Source organism: Corvus brachyrhynchos, unplaced genomic scaffold, assembly GCF_000691975.1.
Source record: "Corvus brachyrhynchos isolate BGI_N302 unplaced genomic scaffold, ASM69197v1 scaffold10, whole genome shotgun sequence".
NCBI lineage: Eukaryota > Metazoa > Chordata > Aves > Passeriformes > Corvidae > Corvus > Corvus brachyrhynchos.
The window spans coordinates 554,299-573,400 of NW_008236180.1; the positions used below are offsets into that span (position 1 = coordinate 554,299).

The window sequence follows — 19,102 nt, forward strand, 5'->3', positions numbered from 1 at the left end:
ATAATTTAACTAAAATAGCATCAGAAAATGTGCATTACACAAAATGAATTTAAATTGATTTTTTTTTCTCCTTTCTCAAAGCTTATTACTAATTGGTATTTTTAGAGCAGAGATTCATTTTCATACACTAAAATTAATGGACCATATCAGCGGGTGTGAATCAGGATAGCTCCGTTGAATTCAATGGGTCCTTTATCATTTACTCCAGCAGAGAATCTCACCTATCATTCCAAAGAGCATTTTCTTCTTTGTAACTCACAAAGTAATTGCATTTTCAGCCTTATGTCCTGATCCTGAAAATAATTGTGCAAGACATTAAGTTTATGTAGATAAGAAGCACTGCTGATGCCACTGCAGCTCCTCGTGTGAGGAAAGTTACGGTTTTGCAGGATCAAACCTTAAAATGCAAATGAAAACACTGCAAAATCCAATGTGTTCCCAGTAATATTTTAAGAATGGCAGCACCTAATATGTAGCCCATTCTAATACCGAAAATTACTGCAAATCATGTTGTACAATAGAAGGGCAGAAAGCAGATAATTTAGGTGGCTTAATACCTTTTGTTTACTATAAAAGAAAATCCAATCTTTTTCTCCTGGAAGCTCTGTATCCCACATTGTCTGCAGCAAGTCTTTGAAATTCAGTAGGGGGACAACTCTTGGATTAAAGATGTGTTTTTTTCCTTAGCCCCCAAGAAATTCCAACTATAGTTTTGCTGAGACAAAGTGTTCTGAAATAGCCAATTCGCTTCTCACTAGAAAATTTGGCAATGAGTGCTGATTGAAATAGGAATTTGGAAGACTTGCTCTTTTCTTCCCCCCTTTCCAAGAAAAAAATCCTTTGCTGCTGGGTGTCCTGGATCTCAAATGTGATGTGTGTTAGCTGATGTGCTAACAGTGCAAGCCTAAATGCTGCTGATGGTGCACAAGTTCTTTTCACAACAAGAAAGCAACCCTTTTAAGGGATGAACAAGAAAGTTTTAGGTCACAAAATTAAGCAACCAAAATATAAGAATTAATAGAAATTCAGGATCTTTTATTAGCTGGCCAGTTTACAACAATACTACACACACAGTCTTCAATAACAGGATCACACCCACTCCTTCTTCTCACCACTGATGAGGTACTGAGTGCGTCTGATGAGCACAATTAACATGGAATAGGCTTGAGTTTACCATGGAGACAACACTTTCCCCCCCCCCCATTTTTTGTATGTAATATATACATTACCATGTACTTTTTTTCTGCTTTAAGGCAAATTGACTTTGACATTTATACAAGAAGCAATAAAACTGATGCAGTCAAAGTATATTCCTAAAACAAGTTCAGTAATGTCTCTTCCAAACTACATTTGAGTTAGTGGAATAAATGCCTTTTCATGTTTGCAGTTGAAGCACCGGCCAATTCTGCCAAATGGTTTTTGGAAAATTGCCTTCAGAATTGACTTTCCCTGGGGAAGATTTGCTTCTATGGAAAGAGGAGATACTGGGAAAATTTGAAAGAGAGAGAAAGCAAAAGGGAAGGCAGAGGGAATAGGTTAAAGGCTAACTTTAAACAGGTGGCTCTAGTTTTTCTTTGCCCAAATTGTTCTATAATTTTTTTTATCCTAACACTTTCTGGTTAACTATAGCAAATTTCATTTTAGCAACAGTAATTCCATGCTAATCCACCTTTACCTCAGCTCAGGTTGGGTGTTTTGCTCTTTGGGCTTCCAAAGAAATTGTTCTCAGGACCAAATTCAAGTTTGGGAGTCTTGCAATTCCAATTCAGCTTACTTATGTGGGAGTCCTAAATCATTTAGGACCCCATGAATTTGCTTCCTCTCAGTTAAGAAAGGGAAAGATGGGGACTTCTTTCAGCAAGAAATTGGTGTTGGCTTGAATAGAGATGCTGGTTTGGACTCCCATTGATCGCCCTATTTTCCTCCCCCATCTGAATATGTGTGAAATGGGTGTCCTTTTCTCCAGTTGTCATAATCTATTTTGCTACCTGAAAGGGAATGTCTGCATAAGACAGTGCAGTAGCTACTGAAGGATGGCTTAGTTCATATATAGCCCTTCTGGGCTACTTTACAAGTTGGCAAGCTTTGGGAATCAGCAAGTAGTCATCGTTCAGGGAAGGAATCTGCTCTATTTCATGCGTGTTAAATGCTATTTCCTAGTCCATCTATGGATGACCTGACTGAAGGAAACATATTGCAAATGCATGTGTCATATATAATCAAGCCCAATAAATATCTCTGGTAATACATAGCATTTTCCATCTTGGATTTTGGAGGTGAAGTGTAAGCAGAATAATTTTGCACCCTTTGCAATGTGATGTCTGCAACTCGATGGGGAGAGCTACAGGAAAGAACATTCCAGTGAGAATTCCTAATGTCACTGTCTGCACCATAATTTTTGCTCTGCTGTCTTGGGATGATCCACACGCAGGCACATCCTCACTGCCCAGCTGAAGGGTTTGCCATTTGCACCATTTGCGCTTGCAGTTCCTGAGCACCCAGAGGCTGCTGTGACTGCAGCTCCAAACTCCTGGAGATTTCCTCTGAGGCATCAAGGCACATCTCCCTCCTGTTCATCAGATCCCACAGAGGGGTCTGTGCCCACCCTTGGACTCTGACCCTTTGTGCTTGACATCTAGGGTTTGGGATGGCACCCATGAAACTGATACGAGGAAAGGAGGAGGGAGTTTATTTTTAAGTTGCACCAGGCAAACAGCTGCAGCATTTTCTCCATGGCAGAAGAGCTCTCACAGGACAGAGGGAGGCCTGTCTTACTGCCTCCAAATTTCTCCCCTCCAAAGAGTTTCAACCTTCCAAGACTCCCCCTTTGCAAACCTCCAGCTCATGTGCACTGGTGAACGTAACTCTAGAGTGTCGTGGAGGAAACCAGAACTATTTTTATTTTTGGTTGAGTAAACATTTAGCATTTAACAGTCAGGTGTTTATTTCACTTCCCAAACTGCCTCCGGCTCCAGCAATATTTAGCATGATCCTTTTCTCAAGGAGGGGGAGAAGAAAGGGGATTGAGTCAAATGCTCTCAAAATGGAGAGGCTTGAGGAATCACAAACTTGTATCCACTGCCACACATCCCACCTCAGCCCCCCTCCTTCCTTGCTCCAGCCCTCCTTGGAAGGAACCTGACAGGAAATATTTTAGAGGTAGAGAATTTTCAATGAAAATATTATTTCTCCATCTGCCCACGCTTCCGCCCTCGCAGGTTGTATGGCTAAGTGACATTTAGGAATGTGTATCCTGCAGGCCGCTCGGTTGCCTGTCTTCTCACATGTTGCTTTCCCATCAGAAGCACATCAAGGCACCAGGTCCTCCTGCCTCCCGAGTGTCACAGGAGACACTTGACCTTCCGGAGCACATCCGAACTTTTCGGGTTTATTTCTAACATCAGTAGCCCCTGCAATTGAAGGGGCTGACCCCCTGTCCATGAGCTCCCCACAATCTTCCTGGGAGGTGCGGGGAAGGGTGGGGTCCACCACTGCTCTGGGATAAAAACCCAAAACCCGTGAAACCTAGAGAAAGTTGGCTGATCTTACATGTGTGGAGCTATTCAAACCAGATGCTCGCATGCCTTCCTGCCCACGCTACCTTACCCACACTGATCCATTCCTAGCCCAACAGGAAGCTTCAGTTTTTTGTACCTTGAGCCATTTTCAACAAAAGTCATAAGAGGAGAGGGACACACGTGTGCTGCAATGACCTACAAGAGGCTGCAGTCAGCAAGAGACTTGCCTGCTCCTTCATCCAAGGGCTGCCATGTTGCACTTTTTTCTTGGGCAGGCTAAATTTATCCCAGATGGCTGGGAAGTGTTAAGGCAACATGGCTTGACAAATAGAGTGTGTCTAAGAGGGAAGAGGAAAATGACTGAGGTTAATTTGTGTTGGGAATTAACTGGGGAAAAAATGAATATTATTTTGACACATTTCAGCTGTGCCACCATCCCCTTTTTGAACTGGTTAATATAAAAGTAAGCACCCGTGTCTAGCTCTGTCTTGCTCTTCAGCCATGTTTCCCTCGTCCGAACTACTCCGTGCTCTGCCTCAAATCTCCTGTGTTTAAGCCCCTCATTCCTAAATCTTGGCTTTAAACCAGCATTCTTATCCCTGTTTCTAGCTTATTCCAGTCAAATCTCCCCAGTGGTTCTAACAGGGACATGCCACTTTTAATACACATAGGCCTCTCAGAGCAGTGGCCACAAGAAAGCCGTAGCAGATTAGGGAGGAAATCCTTTCCCAGAACCCAACTGATCCATTCAGCCTTGGCAAGAGGAAGGTCAGGTCCAGAAGTATTTTTTGCCTTGGTGTTACTGGAATAAGAATAAAAGCCAAGGTCAGAGGTTTAAAAAGGACTTCACTGAGGCAATTTTTTTTTTTTTTTTAAGCTGAACATCTCAAACCATACATAAGTGGGTTGATTTTTGAAGAGTTCTGAATGTGCCTTGAAAATAGTGAAATCTTCAACGTTCAGCTATCGACTATAAATGTGCAGCTCAGGGCCCAACAAGCCAGGGATCCTAATGAGGCAGAGAATCTGGGCTACCATTTTGATAGGCTCCAGGAAAGCAGGAAATATTGAGCCCAGACTTGCAAAATAATAATCACTTTGCCAATGTTTCTGTTTATTTTTTCTTTAACTGCTGATTGCATTTCTTAGCCATTTATTGCCACTTCTCCCCCAAGTCCCTTGGCAATTACTGTCTTACAAATCGAGCCTGGTCACACTCGCACCTGACTTGACAACATAAAATGGTGTGAAAACTGCCAATAGAGGAGTTAACAAAACCTTTTAAAAGTTCCCACCCCTCAAATTACTAATTAATTATAAATGAGGCTCAAATCCACAGCCTTATATTAGCATAATTCCATGGCTTTTCGCTGGTCAGATAAACCAGTAAGATCAGAGTCACTGCTCCATACACAGAGGTTAAGCTTCCATGATACTTTTCCATCAGCAGTGAATTCATTGCTGCCTGTGCCTACCCTGAGTGCGTGGTGCAGCTGCTGCGCTGTACACTGGATCACTGATATTATTTTGGTTAGAAAAAAACAAGAAAAGGGTGTGCTTGCACCCCACAGGCTGATGCAGCCACACAAAGAAGCAGAAATAGCTGTGACAGAGGTGTGGAACCAGAGGAGGGGTCCTGGGGGAGCTTCTCACCCCACATCTAGGCTGTAGTACTTTGCCACTGTGCCTGGCTCTTTCACACCCAGAATACATTAGCCAGTGCAATTAAAGATACAGGAAAAACACATGTTAACAATTTTCTAACTGCAGACTTGTCAGGTTTTTATTTATTACTTTTTACTCCCTGTGAAATGTGATTATTCTTTGGTAAGATTTCGAAGCTTTTTATAATGAGTAAGGAAGAGAAAAATCCCTTTGGTTTGGTACACAAGTTCATCAGAAAGGTGATCAGCCACATAAACACATACCCCTCTACCGCTTCCCCTACCCATGCATTAGCTCACAGCTGTGTGGATATAGGCTTTGAGAGCTGAATAACCCATTAATCTCCATGTGGAAAATCAATAAATTGAAAATAATTAGCTGGGTATGAGAAGAAGCAAAGAATCAGACAGCTGTTATTTAAAGCATGACTTAGGCATGTAGAAACAAGGTATAACAAGACATACAGGGAGCAGAGAAGGGAGGGGGGGGAAGGACAGGAGGATTTGAAAGGAAGAATGGAATGGTGAATGCAGGGGTGCTGAAATGTGTGTTTATGTACAACCCATTCCAAGTAGCTCCATACCAGCAGTGTTCTGCAGTGAGGGCTGTTCAAGGATCAGCAGGGCTTTGGGAAAATGCAGCCCCCTGGATGAAACTGCTCACTAACAGGGCTGGAAGGGCTCCAGTAGTCACCAGCAATGGAAAAGGGAACAAAATTTCAGCCACTGTCAACAGGCATTGTCATGATTTGATTCATCTCCAAGCAGGCAGACAGCAGGGGCTGCAGTGGGAGTACAGAAACAGCAGCAGGATGGGCACAGGAATGGGCCACAGCCACGCTGGGCAGCCCCAGCAGCGCAGACACTGAATGGGTCAGGCACAACTTGTCCCTCTCCTCCCTCCTGCTCTGTGTCACACTGACTTGGTGACAACTGCTGAATAAAAACACTCCGAGAGAAACAAATTAAGAGAACGAGAAGAATGTGCCTCACCAGTGGGGAGACGAAAACAACAGCACGCTGAGACAGATCAGCAATGTACCAGAGTGCTCCAAGCTCAGCTATGACAGATGGTCTCATGAAGGGATATTCCAGCTGAGCTCTTGAGTGCATTATTTTTAGGCTGAGATTTAACACCCATGTCCCTGGCCAAATCAAGGATTCTAGGCGCAGCTTTGAGTACTGAAGCACCAGAAACTTTACAAATTATTTTGCATTTTGTCTATGGTGGGAGCTCCATGGCACTCATTATGAGAAAAAATATACAGAACCTGAACTAGAAAACTGCTAGACAAGGTACAACTCCTTGATAGAAACCAACACAGAGAAAATTCCTTCTGGAGACAGAGACTGTTTAGAGGGAGAGATTAAAGCAGAAAAAAGGGAGGCCATACCCAAGGATGCCCTGAGAAGGATAAATGTTAACTCGAATAAAGAATTTCATTTGTTTGAAGAGAAAAAGTATCTCACCTTCCTTGCAAGTTGCTGATCAGAGCATGAAGCAGGTGACCACATCTTCCAGGAGCCTGAAACAAGACCTTTGGGGGCATTACACACTTAATTATCATTTAATTTAGCATTAAATTTAAATTTAAGTTCTCCAGGAAAGCTTACCAAGACTTCTGTCGGCCCACCTGAGATGATAGAGCAGTGATGAAGCTCTGCCTCTCTCCAAGGGGACTCCAGTGGTCACCCACCACCATTTCTGTGTGTGGAGAGACATAACATGTAAGGGGATTCCCAATTTCTATATTCAGCTAAGCATGAATATGACAGCTGGTATAAAACTGTGAAGTATGAAGGATAGGAGAGGCATCTACTTACAAGGCTGCTCAAAACTCAAGAATTTATATCTTGAGGCTGATGTAGCTTCGAGCTCAGATTTCCAGCTTTGAGCTTCTAGCTAGAGGCTGGATACAAATGGGCCTGTTACCTTTCCCTCTTCGTATCTGCAAGCACTGGGGAGCAAGTTCTACCACATGCAGGCTCATTAATCTGTTTAGATTAAGGTCAGGAAAGGAAAGGAGCCACCCAGCTCTGGGATGACTTTGGAGCTGCTCTTGAGGAAAAGATCCAGAAGCAGTTGTCTAAAAATTAGTGACTGTCCCAAACCATTGAGGGAATCAAATTTTCATGTCCTGGTATTGACATATCCCAGATCTGTAGAGGAGGCCAGATTTAATGCAAATTGGCTTGTTAGACTGGAGTTGCTTTATTCATCTCTATGCTCTGCTTTCTCAGGGTAACAGTGCTTTCTCTTCTATTAATCTCACTTTCACTGACTGTTCAAAGCCTGGAGTTTTTCTTCCACAGCCCTTCAAACCTCTGAAAATCACAGTCTAGTTCTTGCAGACCTCTACAAGCCTTACATTGTCTAGAACTGTGAGGACTAATCCCTTCTATTCAACCTAATGGAAAGCTTTCTAAATATAACCACTACCTTCTCATTACTCTACCAACTTCTCTTTCCAGTTTTAATGACTTCTCTTTCCAGATATGCCATTTCTCCTCATTTATAGGAATAATCTTGGGGCCTTATCAAAATGTGTTCACTACAGGGCAAAAATCAGGTTTACAAATCTTTAAGTGCAAAATTCATGCCTTTAGATGTAGCCTAATGATGGGGGGAGAGAGGCAGCAATGGCACAGTTCTGATCAAATTGCAAAATCAGGGATGTTGGGAGGGTTTTTTTTCAACTGCTTCAGCCACCCAGACAAGGAAAGGACTTCAATTCCAGGCTGTGGGTCAATGCTTATTCTGGGGCTAGTTTAGATAGCAAGGGGAAGGGGAGGTGTTTCATCATCTCCACTTTCTAAACACAGTGTTTCCCAGGATTTTTCATTTTATTAGGTAGGAAGACAGTTCGTTCTGCCTATCTTTTGATATCCAAAGCTACTGTATTTGCCCTTCTCACTCAAAAGTCTGTCTGACTGCACTCGTGTTTCAGGAACAGATAAAAACTTGAATACTTCTACTCTGAAAAGGCTGCTTTTAATAGTTTGGATGGATCTATTTGACTAACTACAGAGAACAGGACAAAAAAGATTGGGTTACAATAGGAAATAAAAGGACTTGTCAAGGAAGAAGAGGATAAAAAGGGCAGCTGAATTATAAGGATGAAGGCTGTGCTAGCACTCCAACTCTGTGCTGTAGGAAATAAGTAAAAATGCAGAAAGAAATCCAACAGGGTCCAGGGAGTAAAGAAAGCTGTCTCTGATATGTGAGCCTCATCAAACACAAAAACAAGGACTCCAAAAGAGGGGGTTGCAGTGAGGACTAGGATGACTCAGGCAAGTAGAAGAATGACAGCAAAGGCTGTATCAGGTTGAAGAAGAAATCTGGCCAACTCCAGTCAGCTAAAAAATTGTCCCTCAGCCCTCCTCCCTGCCTGAAGAGAGGCTGCTTTGGGGGCCAAAGCAAACCTGGTGTTGGGAAGGCTCCAGCATCTCTGCTTGGAGCAATAACCTTGTTCAGGATTATCCTTTTACTGTGTTTCTACTTCACTGACACTTCAAGCCACCAAGAAAAAATAAAATATAACTAAATCACAAGAGAAAAAAGCCGGGGTTGGAGCAAACCACCAGACTTCTGCTTCTGAAAAGCTTCAAACTCCCCCAGTGCAGTTGTGTCCAGGTGACAGAGCCCAGGACCTGCTGAAAAGCACTCCTTGGGAGTACAAGTCCAGACAGCTTTGCCAAGCCTGGGGAGCAACAACTGTGCTCCCTGAGCAAGCCAAAGCCCAGCAGTTTCTCAAACAGCAGCCAGTGTGAGGCTGTTACTGAACATACCCTGCTCCTGCCTCCAGCCCCTGGGCAGCAGCACGGCTGCAAGTAGAGTCTTGTGGTGGAGGGAAGAGAGAGACGGGAGAGCTCCCAGACTGACAAGCAGGTTTTGCGGTTTTGTTTAAGATGCTGAATCAGAGTTTCGCCTGGAGGGGGGGCAGAAGGGGATGGCTCATGGTTGGCAGGTGCCTGCAGGAGCACTGGGGCTGGCCTATCTCAGAGCCTGGCACACAGCCCCGCTTGGCTGGTTTCTGGTGCTCCGAAGGGAGTGAACGTCACTGTCAGACCCGAGCGTGCTCGTTCTTGTCGTGTGGCCCTACCAGCAAGGGAAGGCTCCTTTGAACAAATCTGCAGCAATTTGAAGAGATAATGAAATTCAGCATCCACCCAGGCTGCTAAGTATGCTGAATTGTGAAAGGTTCAGAGCTTGGTTTTGGCTGCCACACTGTCCCTCTCTGCCTCCAGGAGCAGCTTCCAGCATTGATGGCACATCCCAGGTCCTGGCAATCCCTTTGTGGGGATGAACAGTTGCTCTGTATGGCCACAAATGGTACAAACACAAGCAGCAGTTCTTGGTCATTGAATTCAGAGTGGAAAACTGTCACGCAAGCCTGTTATCAGCTGAGAAACAACTGTAAAACAGTTGAAACAATCAAGAAAACACTGAACATCCAAAATGGGGATGGGCTGGATTTCCATCAGAAGCACATCCATATTCTGCCCACTGCAGGGAGCACTGGTAAACTTCTCACCATTTGGCAGCACTTCAGTTATGGACTGCAGTGAGCTGGTCTGTAATTTTCTGTCTTTGCCATGGCTCATCCTCGTCAGTCCGGTCTTGTTGCACCATGGAGGGATGTACCTGTGCTTCCTGCCCTGTGCTGCAGTGCCAGCTCACTAGATGGTGCATAATGATGCTGTGCCAGGCCTAAGGAAGCAAATCAGGAACATGCTGAGAAGAGGAAGTAGAAATAAGATGGTTTAGCTCCAGGAGGAGAAGGTTAGAGCAGGAGCAATGCCTTCAGGTCAGGATCAGGTGCAGGAGCAGAGCTGATTGAGGAAAGACTTCATAGCTCCCAGTGACCATATTATGCCAAGTTTAAACCAAGCTTCTTGTGCCCTCACTTCCCCATGTATTAAAATTCACGAGGAAGATAAATAATTACTTCATTGCCATCTGGTTTAATTCTGCTAGATAATGTAATCAAGGCTATTCTGTACAGGAGAAATATCACTTAACTAAATATCATCTAAAACACAACCTACAGATTTTTGAAAGTCACCGTTATTTGTTGACATTTGAGACTGAAGCAGCTGGACCAAGACGGCGCAGGTTACAAACCAGGCATTTCTCTGCGCTTTCACTGCTGCTTGAAAACTTCCATGAAAGTTCTTTTCCTTTTCTAAAAGAAAAGAAAAGAAAAAAGTAGCTGCTGAAATAGAAATTTCTTTTCTGCATTTTCTTGGAGAAGCTGCAGTTTGGATTTAGGGATGATTTATTTTCCAGATTTCAGGAAACTAAAAAAAAAAGAAATATTTGTGTTTGGGTAAAACCTTGCTTTGTTTTAATGTAATATCTCCTCCCTGCAAAAATAAGGCATAAATACTGCAAATACTTTTTGCATTGGCTGAAATTTTTGTTAGGAACTAACATGCCCATAAAGGAACACGCTCTCAATCACGTTCAGTGACTTGCCCGAAGCCACAAGGACAAAACAGCAAAGCAAATCACCAAGCACTGAGATCCAAACCCCACACTCTGCTCTGGCCACGGGACCTGGCAGATCCCAATTAGCAACAAGGACATGAGATCCACCAAAGATAAGTGGGCCCAGCTGAGTGTCTGACTCTGCTAAGTCTCCCTCAGAGTGGTTATGTGGGTGGTGCAGAATTTGTCAAACAAGATGTTCACAATGGTCTCCCCGAGCACAGCAGAGAAAAAAATGAAGACAACCCTACCATAAAGTGACACATAACTCAGCGGAAGTGAAACACTCTCATACAACAGCAGAGAATAGCTCATTCCCCTTAGGCAAAACTCATCCAAAAAGCTAATAATGAAAACTCGAGGACTCCAAACCATTATTTTTACTTTGTAGGCCAGCAGCAGGGGTAGCTTATGTGGTTAGCAGCTGACTCTGGAGTTTTATTCTGGTTTTCACCACTAACTCCCTGACTGATCTTGCAGTGTCACTGTCCTGGGCCTCAGTTTACTGATCAGAGGGATGTGGGTGTAGGTCAATTACAGAATATTTAAGTCATACATGCAAAATATTCAGGATGAATATGGGTGGGTCTGGATGTTGAGGCACATGTTTCTGTACCTGTTGTCTAGACAGATCCTTGAAATCATAAAGCAACTCACATGCTTCAAGCTTCTGCAAGAAAAAAGAGAATACACCTGCAAATATATGGGATGCAGAGCTCAGATTTGCTGGTGTCAGTGGTTATGACTCAGAAATCATGGGAAGGAGGTCAAAGCCTTAAGAATGGCCCATTTTAACATGCACGCTGCTCTGTAGCTTGGGAATGGAATACAAATGCAACTCTTTCTTGGAAGGTCATTGAATTGAGCTGAACTGACCCAACCAGTTACTATTGGCTTGTGGAAAAACCATGGACAGCAATATTTATGATGATTGCCCTGACAGGCTGAATAATTGCTTTGCAGCTAAAATGCTAAAAGCAATGGAGCTGGCTTTTCAAAAGTGTTTCATCAGAGCTTCCTAAATAAAATAATTGTGGGAAGTAACTGGAAAATGGAGCTGGTAGCTGGATTTGTGTTAATATATATGTGTGTATATATAGGCAGGGATATTTCTGTATACATGTATAAAGCAGTGCAGATCAGGAAAGTGAATAAGCAATCTCTTCAGACTGAAGGATTCTTCCTGAATGTGTTTATTGCCAGTACTGCCATTAGAATTATTGTTTCATTGGTAGCAATCATATAAATACACACATTGTCAGGGACCAAAAATGTAAAAATCAGATGAGTAATCCATGGGATAAAGTACTCAGTGTAGTCTATAGAATAAAATTACAGCTTTTAATATGTACTTTAAGAGTTAATAAATAGTAAAAATAACACCATTTTCTTCCTCAAGTGTTTGGGTCTAAAGTAAGAATCTGTGCTTTTCTAGCAGTTACCTTACTGGTTATGGCAAATTTCTTTTCTGCATTTTCTTGGAGAAGCTGCAGTTTGGATTTAGGGATGATTTATTTTCCAGATTTCAGGAAACTAAAAAAAAAAAACAATATTTGTGTTTGGGTAAAACCTTGCTTTGTTTTAATGTAATATCTCCTCCCTGCAAAAATAAGGCATAAATACTGCAAATACTTTTTGCATTGGCTGAAATTTTTGTTAGGAACTAACATGCCCATAAAGGAACACGCTCTCAATCACGTTCAGTGACTTGCCCGAAGCCACAAGGACAAAACAGCAAAGCAAATCACCAAGCACTGAGATCCAAACCCCACACTCTGCTCTGGCCACGGGACCTGGCAGATCCCAATTAGCAACAAGGACATGAGATCCACCAAAGATAAGTGGGCCCAGCTGAGTGTCTGACTCTGCTAAGTCTCCCTCAGAGTGGTTATGTGGGTGGTGCAGAATTTGTCAAACAAGATGTTCACAATGGTCTCCCCGAGCACAGCAGAGAAAAAAATGAAGACAACCCTACCATAAAGTGACACATAACTCAGCTGAAGTGAAACACTCTCATACAACAGCAGAGAATAGCTCATTCCCCTTAGGCAAAACTCATCCAAAAAGCTAATAATGAAAACTCGAGGACTCCAAACCATTATTTTTACTTTGTAGGCCAGCAGCAGGGGTAGCTTATGTGGTTAGCAGCTGACTCTGGAGTTTTATTCTGGTTTTCACCACTAACTCCCTGACTGATCTTGCAGTGTCACTGTCCTGGGCCTCAGTTTACTGATCAGAGGGATGTGGGTGTAGGTCAATTACAGAATATTTAAGTCATACATGCAAAATATTCAGGATGAATATGGGTGGGTCTGGATGTTGAGGCACATGTTTCTGTACCTGTTGTCTAGACAGATCCTTGAAATCATAAAGCAACTCACATGCTTCAAGCTTCTGCAAGAAAAAAGAGAATACACCTGCAAATATATGGGATGCAGAGCTCAGATTTGCTGGTGTCAGTGGTTATGACTCAGAAATCATGGGAAGGAGGTCAAAGCCTTAAGAATGGCCCATTTTAACATGCACGCTGCTCTGTAGCTTGGGAATGGAATACAAATGCAACTCTTTCTTGGAAGGTCATTGAATTGAGCTGAACTGACCCAACCAGTTACTATTGGCTTGTGGAAAAACCGTGGACAGCAATATTTATGATGATTGCCCTGACAGGCTGAATAATTGCTTTGCAGCTAAAATGCTAAAAGCAATGGAGCTGGGTTTTCAAAAGTGTTTCATCAGAGCTTCCTAAATAAAATAATTGTGGGAAGTAACTGGAAAATGGAGCTGGTAGCTGGATTTGTGTTAATATATATGTGTGTATATATAGGCAGGGATATTTCTGTATACATGTATAAAGCAGTGCAGATCAGGAAAGTGAATAAGCAATCTCTTCAGACTGAAGGATTCTTCCTGAATGTGTTTATTGCCAGTACTGCCATTAGAATTATTGTTTCATTGGTAGCAATCATATAAATACACACATTGTCAGGGACCAAAAATGTAAAAATCAGATGAGTAATCCATGGGATAAAGTACTCAGTGTAGTCTATAGAATAAAATTACAGCTTTTAATATGTACTTTAAGAGTTAATAAATAGTAAAAATAACACCATTTTCTTCCTCAAGTGTTTGGGTCTAAAGTAAGAATCTGTGCTTTTCTAGCAGTTACCTTACTGGTTATGGCCCACTCAGTGTTACTGCACCCTTTAACCTCAGCAACTTCTCACATCCAATACACTAAAAGTTTGCATTGGAGAGTTAAGAAGATGAACTATTGCAGTGAGTCATCTTCTAAACATTTCTGACATGAGGATAAAACCTTGAAAGGACCATTTTTATACACTCATGCTGTAAAGGAATCCCTACTTCTGAGTTACCAGGTTGTCTTTGCTTCAGCTGCTGAGTTTCAGCTCCTCTTGGTTCTCAAACAAACTGAGATGTTTAAAAAATAGACCATGTTGGGCAAGTACTTATTTGAAGCTGGTTCATGAAGTTGAATTCTTTGGTTAATGGATCTTCAGGATGTTTAGATGTTGAAATTTCTAAGTTGCCCTGTTCACATAGACACCTCAACTGCCTGTGCAATAGTGGAAAGTGTACATGTGAGTGCTGAGATGTGGAAACCCCTTCTACAGCAGGTGCCTGACAAATGCATGTGTGTATTGACATGAACACCTTCATGGAAATGTGGTCCTCCAGGCCCAGCCAGTTTGAATAATCAATAGCCATCCTCATCCTCAGGTACCTCTTTATTGCAATGGCTAAGAATTTACCACATGCCCTTATGAATGCAAACCCAAATCTCAATCCTGTCCGATCACACTACACTGCAGCAGCCCTCCAAGGAGCTCTTCTTTTTCGTAAAGGGATTTCCTTCAGTGCTGATTCACAGAGCATTCTTTGCTGTGCTTTAGAGCCACCCTTCTCAGCAGTTGCAACAGCAGATATATAATCACTGCTCAGGAAATAACCATTGTCTGACTTTTGGGACAAACACCACTTCTGTGTATTCATGAATGCCGCAAAACCACTGAGTAGTCAAGTTAAACATAGATACTCTGGACACACATGTAAGCCAGACTCGACGTATTTTTGGGGTTATTTTTGCAGATTTTGGATTTGAGAGTAACCTAGGTTACTAAAATCTGCTCTGCTGAACTCTGCTCCGGTCCTTGGCTTTGAATGTCATGCCCAGCTTCCTGGGCACTTGCAGGACACAGAGGAGAAATATTCCTCTGATAGCTTTGGCAGGAACCTGTTTTATCAAAACCAACATAGGTGGGGGGATAAAGGCAGAGCTTTCCAAATTGGGGTCCAGAGGGACCCAGGAAATCTGCTGTGCTCTCAGAGATGGAAATACAGAAACTTCCACAGGTGGTGAGTAAATGGGACAAGAGCTCAGGATGACTTCATCCTTTTTACCCATTATTACCAGGTATTCTGTAATAGCACTTGCAGGCCTGCTGTGCTTGCGCTTGTATGGACAAGCAAATAGACACTGCTCTTGCCCTGAAAGGTTTAGACAGAGATCTTGAAAGCAAGAAGATTTCAGGCTTAAGGACAGTATGATAGAAAAAAGCAGCAAAAAGAGGGCAGTGAAGTGACTTGCTCAATATCAGGAATACTTTGGAAGTCTTCTTCTGCCTGTTCTGCCAGTTTAGACACTCATGGGCTGTCTCAGATAAACACCACAGCAAAGTGGAAGTCAGGGGAATTAGAAGCCAAAGCTCCTGTGATCACTCAGAGACCACAGAGTTCCTGGATATCACCTACAGTTCCTTATCACTCACAATTTTAGGACTTATTTTTCTTAGTATCTCTCTGATTTCCTGCTGCACCCCTTGTGAAGAAATCAGACTTTTGGGAAATTGTAATCTAAGTAGCAATAGTTACTCCACATCCTGGAAGTGATTTTGATGTATCTGCATATTTTTCTCTCTTCTCTATCATGACACCTGGGAGCATTTGCAAATCAGTAAAAAACATCATCCCATATCAGATGTGAATGATTTCCTTCTCACCCATCCCTATCCTTGCTGGAGGCTTCCACTTCCCAAGGCAGATTTCTCAGGAGGAATCTGAGTGGATAGCCAGCCTTGCTGGATGCTTTGAAGGGCAATACAGATTAACTTTGCCAAATCATTAGGGAAAGCAAGGTGTTGCTTAAGCTGAAGGTCCTGATTAGGAAATGCCTTCCTCCACAAAGGTACGCGCCAACCCCACCTGCACACACAGAGTTCAGATCACTCAGATGCAAGATTGCAGTTGATCTCAGCATCTGCAGAGATGAAAGGAGCTGCAGCATCCAAACCATGCTGGGCCTCATTTAGGGAGATCCAAACTGGGAATTTGGATTCCACTGCAACTGGAAACAAACTGGTAACCAGTCCAGCCTGCCAAGCAATGCAGCAATTAATGAATGCTCCCATAACCTCTCTGCTAGGTTATTCCAGCAGCATGCTTTGCAGGTTGCTAAGGTTTCTTTCTGGAAACTTACACAGAGCCAGCTTGACACAGTCCCAATCCAGAGTCTGGGGAAAATAAATTAAGCTACTGGGCTGCCACTAACAGGTAACACTTCTGGAGTTGCAAACGTGCTTCAACCAGAAAAAAATCTTCAGGTGCTGTAGAGTGGAGGGACACACAGAGGAAGCCTTGGAAAACCTTCCATGGGACTCATTTGCCTCTGCCATCACCACCACCATCTTCCTACACGTCATCTATGCACCCAGAGCAAGTGCAATTCTCAACTTCCCACTGGCTGAACTGATGCTTGCTAATCACTGTAGAGATTATTTCCCTTCAAGTACTCTGAAGTTGAACTCCACCTTATAAAATACTTTTTCCTTTTAGTGCTCAGTGCACTTCTGGAATCACCTCAGTGCCTGGCCACCTTGACACATTCTCCAGACTTTTCATGCTGTGACATCCCTTGAGATTCCCTACAGCATGTGACCCACATAAATGCATCTTACTTGCAAACTCTAGGACACTGTGTTCCCTCTCATCCTGAAATTCTTGACTCAGTGCATTCTGAAGTTGGCAGCTAATTCAGGTTCCCAGTTCTGAGGGGTGCTGAGAAATGAAGGGCCAAAATACAGAGGTACCTCACTGCAGGAGACCGAGGGGCTTCCCCTGGCTGCAAATTTCTTAACAGAAAAATGTGTTTTTCTGGGCAGGCCATCAGGAGAGGCAAAGAAAATACACTTCTTCTCATCCCACTCACTTCTGTGAAGGAATTCGGTCTGTACTTTTTGAGGGCCTGAAGGATTTAGAAACCTTTCTCGTTATTATATTTTGGACTGAGAATATCCCTTGGTTCTTCTCTATTTCTTTCAACAGAATTCTTCCTGTTTTCATAAATTAAGGATCTGGCCCCTGGTTTCCAACTCAACCAAGGAGGACTCAAGTACAATGAGACAGATTGTCCTCACAGGATTTCGAGCTGTGTAGAGAATCCAAAGTGCCAGAAATCTTGTGGGAAGGACTGTTTTCAGGGAAATTCCACCCCATAGTTTCCATACGTGTCATATAAGTAATGTCACCCCAGACCATAAACCTTCTGAAATCAGCCTGCTGCATTCAATATTTCTGGTTTATTTTTTTAATATATATATATACATATATATAATTTTTTTCCCTTCTTCTTTAAACCGCCTCTCTTAAAATTAAATTGTGACACTTGTGACACCAACATTTCCCATTTCTGCTGGAAGTGTGGAAGGAGAGGGTTCATCTGAAGCTGGTGGAAAAAGCACCAATAAAACCTGTTGTGGTTGTGTCGTGTGGTGTGGTACAGCCAAGTGACTTGTGAGGGGTTCTGAGGGCATATTTTGGAGCTAAACTCTGACACTTTAACTGGTTCAGAGCAGCAGGAAGCTGGAGGCTGATTCCTTTCTGGATCTGTCCTCGCTGCAAACTCTGAGCAGTCGGCGGTGATTTTGATCAGATGAATTCCTCCTATCAGGAAGAAAGGCAACGTATGCCGGTACTTTAATTTCATTTCAATTTGCTTTAGCAGAGATTTATAATTATTATAAGGAACGATTTTATAATGTAATTCAGTGTTGTCAGAGTAGGTTAGCTTTATGACCTGCTTTAAAAAATAAATGCGGCTTTAATTAAAACAAAACCAAAGAGAGAAGTACAGTCTTGTACCAACATGTTGCTGTCAGCACCCTGCTAACTGTCTGAATTGAGCTGCAAGCCTCTGCTCAGAGGCTCCTGTGCCAAAAACAAAGCTCGTGGCACATTTAAAGGTACCGCTGGCCTATTTTTAATTTATAGCTCAACTTGGTATTGCTGGAGGTTTTCTAATAACAATCGTGATGACTGTAAAAAATGAGACACTAAAGAACAGCCACGTTTAGTAGCTGACAGCTCCTACAGAAGCGAGGCTGGATGCAGCAGTAAACCTGACCCTCTTCTGCTCAGCTGCAGTGTATTTCCATTAACTGACATGGAGTCTCTTTTGGTTTAACCCAGTACGAGATCAGAATCCCAGTCATTAAATTTAGCCCTCCAAGCTGCCGTCTTTCATGAGGTAAGATGATTTTGTTTCTACATAATGGATGTCACAGAGCTCATCTTCAGTACATGCTCACTCTGCTTGTAATTTTCTGTATTTGCATTGCCTGACATGAGACAATATTAATGCTGTATCACACTGAAGGTCTCTGACATCAGCAAATAGAGCCACCGTGCAAACCAGAGCCTCTCCAACACCACACACAGCCCCCTTCTCATGCTTGTGTCTCCTTCACAAGGTCAGTGATATTAGACTGACATGTTAAAACATTTTAGTATCACTTTGTCAGAATTCTTCATGTCTTAGTGTTCATCACACTTCAAGATCTGGAGAGCTGTTGCATGGCTGACACTAAATGGCTTGGTTAGGTGGTTATATAATATTCTGGAGGGTAAAATTTCACTCCCTAGAAGTCAATGGAGATTTTGATTTCACTAATTCCAGTTTTAACTTTAATAATTCTATTGATTTCCTTCTTATTGGCTTCAAAGTTAGAGAATTATCTAGTTCATAATCTATATTTTGGGACAGGGATTTATTTTTAAATTATTTTTACTCTGCCTTGATAAAATAATTCAAAAATCATATGAAAATGCAAGGAGGCAGGAGCTTCGAGGAGAATAGCAGGAGGCAGAACCAAACAGGTGAGGGACAGATTGCAACCTTTGCCTCCCACCCCTCTGTGCAATATCTTATCTGGGTGCTGAGATCCATACAAGAGTCCACTACCACAGATTTTCCAACAGGAGGTCTCAAGGAAGGGGTCTGCTGTAGCTGTCAATATTAATTGAGACCATGTGTGAGAATGTAAAGCCAAATATTTGAGGGATAATTTATAGCAAATGAAACATCTTCTCTACTGTGCATTAAAAGAAGATTCTTTTGCAGGATACATGGGTGGAAA

General features: G+C 42.6%; 1 long non-coding RNA gene across 1 annotated transcript; it reads right to left on the bottom strand.

The window, feature by feature from the left end:
• Window positions 1-1,008: 1,008 nt before the first annotated feature.
• LOC108446342 lies at window positions 1,009-7,167 on the bottom strand. Its single transcript, XR_001861509.1, has 4 exons — window positions 7,007-7,167; window positions 6,797-6,887; window positions 6,653-6,720; window positions 1,009-4,320 (listed from the first exon to the last, which is right to left on the bottom strand). It is a non-coding gene; the product is annotated as an uncharacterized LOC108446342 (long non-coding RNA).
• Between the last annotated feature and the right edge of the window lie 11,935 nt (window positions 7,168-19,102).